Raw genomic sequence first — 9,129 nt, 5'->3', positions numbered from 1 at the left:
TTACGTCACTTCGTCGACGCTCGGCAGAAGAACTGGATACAACTGTTAGATGTCGCCCAATTTTGCTTCAATTGCCAAACAAGCTCGTCTACAGGGAAGAGTCCCTTCGAAATTGTAAGTGGATGACAACCGGCCTTACCCCATATTATTGATCATCCTTATGCAGGGAAAAATCCTCAAGCTCACAACTTTACAAGAGAATGGAAGCAGACGACAGATATAGCCCGGGCATATTTAGAGAAGGCTTCCAAGCATATGAAAAAATGGGCGGACAAGAAGCGTCGCCCCCTTCAATTCCGAGCAGGAGATCAAGTTCTTATCAAGCTGAGACTAGAACAGATCAGATTTCGCAGCCGAAAGGATCAGAGACTAGTTCGAAAATATGAAGGCCCAGTTGAAGTCCTTAAAAAGATCGGGGCTACCTCCTACCGAGTGGCATTACCCGCATGGATGAAAATCCACCCAGTAATTCATGTTAGCAACTTGAAGCCCTATCATCCTGACCCAGACGATGACCAAAGGAATGCAACCACAAGACCGAGCATCGATCTGAAGAAGAAAGAAACAAAAGAAGTAGAAGAGATCCTAGCCGACAGGGTTAGGAAGATAGGAAGACCTGTATGGACGATTCGTCAATTCCTTGTCAAATGGAAGAATCTCCCTACAGAGAAAACAAGCTGGGAACCCGCCGAAGATCTGAACTCCACCGCCACCCACATCGCAAGGTTTGAAAGTAGTCGGTTGACGGGGTCGTCAACCAATTAGGTGGGGGAGGATGTCACGGTCATGCTCGTCCAGGGCATGTTACCCATGGTCGCATGCCCATGACAAGCCAAACCCTTGTCATGTCTTTTCATTCTAGTGTTTTTTCTTTTGTAATTCTAGGGCGTATGAAACCAAAAAAATAACATGTCTAGGCCTGCCAGACTTAAAATGGCTCAGAATGTACTATAGGGAGACATGACTAGTTGTCAACTTCTCCCTACCCAAGGTTATATATGCTAAGCCGTTGTTATCTTTCTCTTGCTTGCTTATATAACGTCTCTTTCCAAAATCTCGCTTTCTAAAATCTCTCTATCTCCTCGTTTTCTAAAACCTTCTTTTAAAATTGAGGCTAGAGGCTCGATCATATGTCGCTTGGCCGTATGCAACGCAAGAACAATTGGCTTAAGCTCACTTGTCGCTGGAAAGTGAGTGCTGCAAATTCGCTAGTCCACTGCCTTCGAAAGCGCGATTGTGTCACCGCGCATCGTCTTAAAAATAGGACACGTGTTAGGCGTGAAAAGGCGGCAGAAAATTTACGAAAAATACTGCGTTACGTAGGGTTTGAAGATCGGCGCCCGCTACCAGATTTGTGAACCCGCGTGCGACCCGAACTCGCATCTGCCACGCGTCAGCGTGGGAAAATTCGTAGGAACCCGCGTGTGTCCAGGTTCGAACACAGACCCTGCCTCTCAGTGGACCAGTCAGCCCTCGCCACGTGGTGACACACCAGCGCGCGACACCATCCCCTTAACGCGTCCATACGCGTGCGTGTCTGTGCGCGTAGGAAATCCCTCCGGCGCGTTAGGCAAGTGAACCAACGCGTGAGATCTATTTTTATCCCAATTTGACTTCCGTTTGACTATTTTTCATCTCAGTTTTGATACTGATCTAAGTTTAACTTGAATTAGGACCTATCAAGGAAATTCCAGAATTTTTGTAACCTTTTCCGGCAAATAATTCGAGCTTGGGAAGGCTCACATCAAACTATGTAAGTAGCCATTTTGATTCCCACGAGCAGTACTTGTAGGAACCGCTAGGAACAAGCATGCATGCTACCACCCATAAACTTAGCTAGCCGGACCTAGAATATTTGTATGGAAACTGCGAAAATGAAATGATTAAGGATAGCTAGATATGAAATGTTTATTAAATCTGTTTTGATTGAGATTTTGATTAGGGTGCTTGTGACTAAGTAGGCTAGACGAGACCCTAGATTGGGGGACCTCTAGAATACCGTGCAATTAGACCTGCAAAATGATTATCAGCGGATCTAGAGCTCAGAATTCCAAACCCGATAGGTTTGTGAGACCAGGCACGAGAATCCTAGAGATACATGAATCCAAGTCTAAGCCATCAAGTTCCACCCTAGAAAGAATAATAGGTCATCACGGTAACTGTAGGTAGCCCGCTAGAGTTGAGCAGTGTAGATAGTGTCATCAGAACCTCCACTTCCCTCTCTCCTCCGATACCGTACCGTCAAGACAGAGCTCCAGTACGGAGATCGTTGAGCTTGGCAGATTCGGAAAGGGAAGTGTGACAGGTGCCCGGACCTAGTGGTGATAGCTAAGGGGTCTTCTGAACAGGACTCCTGGGCCGTAGAAACCCATCCCTGAGCGGGGGACGTGGAGCCACACAGGATGACTCAATAGTTGACTGGCACACAGAGGGTCGCACCCCGAATTTAGTGGATGTATAGTCCCGTGTGAGGGTCATCAGCTAACCTCTACGGATTATGTTCAAAGAGAGTCACGTATTCAGATCCAACCATACGATCTCCTTAGATATACTTATGAGGTCGGGTCTCACCTCAAGACACTGATCATTTCACTGCTTAAGATGGACAAAACTCCTAAGATACAGAAAAGAGAGTTGCAGCTTAGATCACTCTCCTTAAAAACCCGAGAAAGACCGTGGATACCTACCAAGATAAGGATGCGAAAAGAGCCTAAAAGTAGGTTGCTTACTGAGTATATTTTTATATTCACCCCTTTCTCCCTTTTTTTTTTCAGGTACCAGTCGATACGGGGACCTTCGAGAGCTGCACTGTCACAAAGGAGTGTCGTTCCGGAGCGTCAGTCCCTTGTCGATTTTTTAGAGTCCTTTGTCCGTTTTTATATTTAGAGCCTTTTATATTTCATTTTATATTTGTAATTACTATTTGTAACATTTGACTTTGATTTTATATTTAATTTTGGTGTCCTTGATTTCCTTTTCTTGTTTTAAATTTTGCCAGATTTTTACCTTCTATTTTATTTTCTTTTTATTTTTATTTGTTTTCGATTTCGTCTTTTTAGTCACGATTCGGTCTTTCGAAGCCTCGAAAGTCTGGTCCTGACAGTATATGTTATGGTATGATAGGTATGAAATGTTACATCTTTGTACTCATTCCTTATTCTCCATTTTTTTCAGGTAAGGAGCTGGTCGAAGTTGGGAGTGGACTCCTGGGCAAGTGCCATAGAATAATCTCACCCGTCGTCCTCAAGTCTTTAGTTTGAAAATGTTTTGAGTTCGTTTCTTATTTTGTGTTTTAAATATTGTCGTGCTGTAAATTACTTATGTGCGCACTATTTTGTTATAATATTGTCTCACCCTCTAATCGCCCTTAATGATTCCATTAGTCTTAAACCTCTAACGGTGTTCAATCCAAAGTCTCGACCTACCAATCTACGTGCTTACCCTAGACTTAACTCGATTTTGTTGCTTATTCTCAAAAGGGAGGGATCACACAATCATTCACCAGGAGTCACACATGCTCAATGGGGCGATAACTTCCATCGAGCACCTAGAGGGTTGATAAATAAACATCTCATCCACTGTCACAGCATGATTACTTACACTAGTAGTAAAGTATATCAAGATAGTATACTAGGTAAGACAATAAATTTCAACAACTAGCTCATATCGGACTAAACCATAGAACAGTGTGACGAGTGAGTTCAAAGTGTTCGAATTCAAAATAGGGAATATGCGCTACATATATACAATATATTTAACCGCATTTTTTTTATTTACGAATTAAATAAAAAGAGAGAATCTAATCAAATATTACTTTAATCAAATATGTGTCGGAAAATATTAGGATTGGCATTTGAATTAATATTAAATATTAATTAAATAGTTTAATTAATCATTTATATTACTTTAATTTGAAATTCGTTATTCAAATTAATTGTTGAATTAAAATGAAGAAAGTCAAAATGTACTTCATTTAATGGAAAAATCCATGTTATTGGAATTTTGAGGTGTCGAAATTTGGTTTAACCAAACTTGCATGCTTGCCAAATAAACCCCACAAATTTTAGTGGAATTTTGAGTGTCAAAATTTGGTGAACTCAAACTTGCATGCTTGCCACATAATCCCAAACATTTGAGTGGAATTTTGAGTGTCAAAATTTGGTGATCTCAAATTTGCATGAACATGCAAACATAACTCTATAAATAGAGTGATCATGGTACATGGAAGAGCTTCCTTGGTGAAAAACCTTCAGAAAAACATTTCACAAACACTCTCTTCATATATACAAAATCCCTCCCAAGTTTAGTCACTCACCGGATTCCACAATCCCGTTCTAAGGCCAAAGGATAGTGGTGAAGACACTAGTGGTGGTTCGAAACCAGTTCGCGAGGAAAAAGGAATTTGAACTATAGAAGGTTAGTATTCAAACTCATTAAGTTTTAATACTTATGAACATTCTAGTTATTTACTATAATTGATGTTCTAAAAGTGCCTAAGATCCAAATTTCTTCCGCATGTATTATATTAACACCATCAGTCCTCTTGCGTAAGCTCGAGATCTTGCAAGCGCGAGCGCCTAGCCTGTGGTGTGACAACATTGGTGCCACCTATTTGAATGCAAATCCAATCTTTCATTGATGGGCGAAGCATGTTGAGGTTGATTATTACTTCGTTCGTGAACGAGTATCGACTCGTCAGCTTGATGTGCAACTCACATCTTCCATAGATCAGCTCGCCGATATCGTGACAAAGTCACTGCCAGCTCCTTTTTTTAGTAGTTTTAGGCACAATCTAAACTTAGTGGTACATCGTCAAGATTGATAGGGGGGTGTTAAACGTAGAATAAGTCATATTTGTACATAGTAAGATAATCTACTGATTTCCAAGTTTGTTACCATGGATCAAGGAGAATCTACCGATTTCCTGGTTTGTTACCTTGGATCTAGGAGAATCTACTGATCTTCTGGTTTGTTACCTTGGACAAGTAGAATCTACTGATTTCCTGGTTTGTTATCTTGGACCAAAGACCACCATGTAATCTTCATTGTACAAATCTATAAATACATAAGGTCGTGACTCATATAGGTCATAGTGCTATTCAATCTAACAACTACCAGACGAGTTACGTGTGTCGGAAGTTCGCTTACCGTTCTCGAACGATTCTCAAATTTTCGCCTTCAAATTGAGATTTTGGCTAAACTTCTTCATATATCGTGTGGAGAGTTGTTCCTAGGTGAATATATCAACATTTTAGGACTCAATTCACATAGGAAAATCTCAGATCTGAAAAAAGTTCGTTCAAGGGTCTTACCTCACGAAACATTCTCAAACCTTGATGCAAATGAACCTTTGCTTCTCATACCTCTCTTTTCTCTAAGGAGTGGTCCCCCGTTGGCAAAAAATGGATTCTTATGGCGGTTTTTGATAGGATCTCTTGCAGCTCCTTCTATTTTTTCTCTCAACCTTTCCCTCTGACTCTCTTTCATTTTTTTAGGTAAACTGATTAGGTCTTTGGCCCCCTATTATGGCTAGAGGGGCAAAAATGACTTGGCCAACTTTCTTTTCTTTTCTTTTCTTTTCTTTTCTTTTCTTTTTCTTTTTTGTTGAGGTGTTACATCCACCTTCCCACGAAGATTCATGGTTGTTGGACATTTATGGAGGTAGATCTCATTTCCTCAAAAACTCATTTTTTAGATCTCTTTTTTCGATGGTGATACCTGTGATTCGCGACGTGTGTTCACTCTGGGGGAAGGTATAAAGGTCGGTGAGAGTTTTGTCGGTTTGATTAGGGTGTTTAGGGGCTGTAACATCCACGTTGTCTTTTGTCTAGGAGCTTTCACTTGTTGACAAACTAAGCACTTGATCACAAACTCAACCACATCCCTCTTCATGCTCTTCCACTAGAAATATTGTTTTAAATCTTGGTACATCTTAATAACTCCTGGGTGCATGGAAAATGGCAAGTTGTGAGATTTCTTCAATATTTCTTTCCTTAGCTCCTCTATTTTTGGGACACATATGCGTCCCTAATACAATAGCCCTTCATCTAAGCACTTCGAGAATCCATCTACTAGACTCTTGTCTAGCTGGCTTAGGACTTTATGTAGGTTTGGATCTTCTCGTTTGGAGGTAATAATTCTCTGCCTAAGCGTAGGTTGTACTATGAGTCGGGCCAACTGTGCTATGACTCCCTCGGTCGCTAGAACTATGTTGACTCACTTGAATTCTCTTTGTACCCTTACTTCCCTTGTAATAAGAGCCAACGAGTGGACCGTCTTTCTACTAAAAGCATCTGCGACCACGTTTACTTTTTCAGGGTGGTACTAGATATCTACTTAACTTAATGGTCCTTCACCAATTCTAACCATCTTCTCTTCCTCATATTTAACTCTTTCTGGGTGAAGAAATATTTTAAACTCTTGTGGTTGGTAAAAATTTGAGTTTTCTCTCCATACAGGTAGTGTCGCAAAATTTTCAGTGTCAACACTACAACGGCGAACTTTAGATTGCAACAACCTTGTTGTATTGCATTAATACACATCTCAGTCCTTTCTTGGAGTCGTCACTATAAATCATGTACCCTTCTGAGCTCTCGAGTACCGTGAGTACCGAGGCGATTACCAATCTCTCTTTCAGGTTCTGGAAGCTTGCCTCACAAACATCATTCCCTATAAATGGTACCCCTTTTCTTGTTAACTGTGTTAAAAGCAAGGCTATCCTAGCTAAGTCCTGCACGAACCTTCGATAGTATCCCGCCAATCCTAGAAAACTTCTTACTTCTGTTACTATAGATGAGCGTTCCCACTTTCTGACCGCTTCTACCTTGGTGGGATCTACCGATATTGCGTCCTTTGTCACCATGTGTCCTAGGATAGAGACTTGTCATAACCAAAATTAGCACTTGAAGAACTTGCCGTACAACTTGTTCTCTCTCAGGGTTGTTCGGACTTTTCGGAGGTGTTCCTGGTGTTCTAGATGTGTCTCCGAGTACACTAGGATGTCATTAATGAAAAACATCACAAACGTGTCTAGACAGTCCTTGAATACTTGGTTCATCAACTCCATAAACACAGTTGGGGCATTGGTGAGACCAAATGACATCACTACGAACTCTTAGTGACCATACCTTGTCTTAAACGCTATTTTTGGTACGTCTTTTTCATTGATCCTAATTTGGTGATAATCAAACCGAAGGTCTATCTTTGAAAATACAGTTGGCTCTCTGAGTTGATCGAATAGGTATTCTATTCTAGGCAGAAGGTATTTGTTTTTTGCGGTTCTCTTATTTAGCTCTCTGTAATTGCCGCACAGATGCATGGATCCATCTTTCTTCTTAACAAACAACACTAGCGCACCTTAGAGGGGATATGCTAGGTCAAATGAACCCTTTATTCGGTAAGTTTTGTAACTACACCTTGAGTTCTTCAATTCTGCTGACGCCATGCGAAAGTGTGCTTTGGAAATAGACCCAGTTCCCGACTGGAGTTCGATGACAAAGTCGACCACTTGGGAAAGGGGTAATCCTGGTAGATGTCCGAAAATACATCTAGGAACTCGTTTGCTATTGACACGTTTTCTAGGGTCTTTTCTTTTCCTCTTACGTCTACGGTACATGCTAATATAGTCCATCCGCCGTGTTGGACTAACCTTTTTTCTTTCATCATCGAGACTACCTTGGAAGTAATCCCGATACTTGTGCCTTTAAATTTGAAGGTAGGCCCTGCCGGTGGTAAAAATTTTACTTTCTTTTTACGACAGTCTATACTAGCATGATTTTCGGCTAGCCAATCCATGTCTAGTATGATGTTGAAGTTCGTCATGTTTACTACTATCAGATCAACGCTTAAAGTTTGGTTCCCTATGATTACTTGACTATTCTTTACTCTATTCCTAGCTACTAAGTCTACCCATGCAGGGGTGCTTATAGACATTTCATGCAACAAGGGTTCTAATTCGAACCCTGCTTGTACAACAAAAGACATAGAAATAAAGGAATGCGTAGAACAAGAATCAAATAAGGTAAAAATGAAATGACCTAAAACAAATAGTGTACCTGTCACCACGGCGTCGGACTTCCCAATATCCTTGCTCCTAGATGCATAAGTCCTAGCTTGAGCTGACGGTGGTGCTGGTTGTTTCGTCTACTCTACATGTGTATTTACTACTCTGTACATTTCCCATACGTGCAAATATGGACCCACGAGGGGGTTTGCACACCTTTTGGGCCTCGTACTTGTTGGGTTAGCGTCTCTAGTGCTATTGTCGAACAACCAAAAGGAGTAGCAACCATCGTAGCATCTTGTTAAACTGACGATCATTTTCCTTTTCAAAACTACACGTTTATATTAATACTAAGGAAAAAATATCTCGATGCATGTGACATACCATTATGCATGAGATCCCAACTTTTTCACATTAGTTAAACCATGTAAGACAACCCCTTCCATTTTCCTTCCTATCATATTATTTTATAGCAAAGTCTTTAAAACATGTCTGGGGATGTGTATCATGTCAAAACTTTTTACTGCTTATCATTCATGTAATACATCGTATTATATAATGTCATGCAACACATTGTAACCTTCAACATATCGTATACTTCCATACGTCATATCATTCAACATATCATATAGTTCAACATATCATATCATAGACATACATCATATCATCAACCATATCATATCATAAACATCTCACACATATCAAACATATGACACGTGTAGAGTTATTGAGCATGTGTCATCTTATATAACACAAACTTCTACCATGCCTTTTGTAAGACCACTTACATTGATGACCTTGGTCGACGTTCTATCTAATACTCGAATACGCTTGATTTCATTAGAAAATTCTTTCCTAACCTAATTTAACTTCAATTGAGAAATTGAACATGGTACTCACCTTTCCCTTAAATAAGACCAAATTCAGCTTCGAGAGGGTCAAAAACATTGAAATCGTTCTTAAAACATCTAACCCAAATCAAATGACTTTTTTTTAGCTGTTAGAGACTAGCGAAGTTGAGCCGAGTGCGCCAGTGGCTGGGGACAAGACACATGTCGGTAGTGAGCCAATGCGTAGGTTGCGATTCGAGTAGAAGCGCAGACTTCAGGTTAGAAAAGTAGAGAGTA

The sequence above is a fragment of the Cucurbita moschata genome, unplaced genomic scaffold (assembly GCF_002738365.1).
Source record: "Cucurbita moschata cultivar Rifu unplaced genomic scaffold, Cmos_1.0 Cmo_Scf00205, whole genome shotgun sequence".
Taxonomy (NCBI): Eukaryota; Viridiplantae; Streptophyta; class Magnoliopsida; order Cucurbitales; family Cucurbitaceae; genus Cucurbita; species Cucurbita moschata.
Note: the sequence above shows the minus strand (reverse complement) of the source record.